Below are 1,742 nucleotides of genomic sequence, written 5' to 3'. Positions count from 1 at the left end.
GGAAATAGGAGACCTGCTCTGCAGAGGCCACGGACAGGCTGTCTGGTTGTGGGGCAGGTGGTATCTGGAGTTCAGTCCCTTGGGGCAGGGACAGTGCTTTGCAACTGTGCAGAGGGCTCCATCCACTGAGGGACCTGGGCCTGAGCCAGCATCCTGTGACAGCAGCAATGGGTAAAACGCAGCCCAGGAAACAGTAGCTCTACTGTGTTAAACTTAGTTCCTAGGACCAGGATGCAAGGAACCACACGAGGGAAAGGGCATAGCCCCCTGATTCCCAAGCACTGCAAGAAGAGGTGATACTCAAAATAGACAACCAATTTGACAAGGGCATCAGCCAACAGGCAGAGGCCCAGAGACCCCTGTAGTGCCAGGAGTTAACCCTTCAGTTCCCAGACCACAGAGAGGTCCCAAGAGTTCAGGGTAAAAGGTACCTAGGGCAGTGGCTGTCTCCACAGTAATAAGAAAATATTTAACATTTGAACAACTGGGGAACTGAGTTCTGTCAACAACCAGGTGAGCTTCAAAGTGGACCCTTCCCTGGTTGAGTCTTCAGATGAGACCCCAGCCCTGGCAGATGCCTTGGTTGCAGACTCAGGAAGGACATTGATAAGGACACCAAGGGACACGGCAGCTGGATATCTGCCCTGATCCCAGGAAGAATCCACCTGGCATCAATAATAATCACCGGAACATCAACAATGACAATGACAGTCAACATTTATTAAGTGCGCTCGGGCATCGTGCTGTGTCAAAACAGATCATATCTCTTTCCCGGTTCATAATAACTCAGTGATGATGATGACTACCGCCCCGACTCTGCACTGACTGCCTCATTCTTTGGTGCCAGGAGAGAAAGAAGGACAATGTAAGGCATGAAAGGGCTGACCCAGAAGAGGTGGGAGAGGAACCAGGACAGAAGATACAAAAGGGATAAATATGCAGCCAGCAGCACGGTCAGGGTGACCCTGGGAACATACTCAGGTGACACAAATAAAAGCAGACCTAAAAAATGCAAAGTCTCGCAGAAACGGCCACGCCTGGAGACACAGACACGCCTAGAAGGGAAGAGGGGGCTGCAGGTCATTCCTGGACTCAGGGAGGCGCTCCATGCCAGGGATTCTCAGTCTTGGTTATGAATGAGTCCCAGGGGGCTTTATAAGTGAGCAGGTGGCGGTCGGGCACGGTGGCTCACACCTGTAATCCCAGCACTTTTCAGGCTGAGGCAGGCAGATCACTTGAGGCCAGGAGTTTGAGACCAGCCTGGCCAACATGGAAAACCCCATCTCTATTCTAAAAATACAAAAATTAGCTGGGCGTGGTGGTGCGCACCTGAAATCCCAGCTACTTGGGAGGCTGAGGCACTAGAATTGCTTGAACCCAGGAGGCAGAGGTTGCAGTGAGCTTAGATCGTGCCATTGCACTCCAGCCTGGGTGACAGAGCAAGACACCGTCTCAAAAATAAAAATAACAAATAAAATAAAAATAAAAAAAGAAATCTAAGAAACATTCATAAAAGAAAAAAAATTAAAATTCAAAAATGAGCAGGTGCCCTCGTGTCTAGCCCAGTCCCTGCGGTGACTCTGAATTAGAGCACGCTCCGTTAACTGTGATGTGTGGGAAGTGCTCTCTCATTTCCTGGCTGTGCGCCCTGGGGAAATGATAAACCTCTCTGAGCCTCATCTTCCACATCTGCACAACAGGAACAGCAGCAGACCCAACCCTCATTCGCGAGGGGCTGAAAC

At 50.4% G+C, this 1,742-nt stretch overlaps 1 protein-coding gene across 1 annotated transcript in view; it reads right to left on the bottom strand.

Moving 5' to 3' along the window:
• Window positions 1-1,742, bottom strand: part of LOC105517681 (multidrug resistance-associated protein 1-like) — a 50,524-nt gene that overhangs the window by 7,008 nt on the left and 41,774 nt on the right. The gene's annotated exons all lie outside the window — the stretch shown is intronic.

Source organism: Colobus angolensis, unplaced genomic scaffold (assembly GCF_000951035.1).
Source record: "Colobus angolensis palliatus isolate OR3802 unplaced genomic scaffold, Cang.pa_1.0 Scaffold305, whole genome shotgun sequence".
In the NCBI taxonomy this organism is placed as follows: Eukaryota; Metazoa; Chordata; class Mammalia; order Primates; family Cercopithecidae; genus Colobus; species Colobus angolensis.
This window is presented reverse-complemented; position numbering and strand designations above follow the sequence as displayed.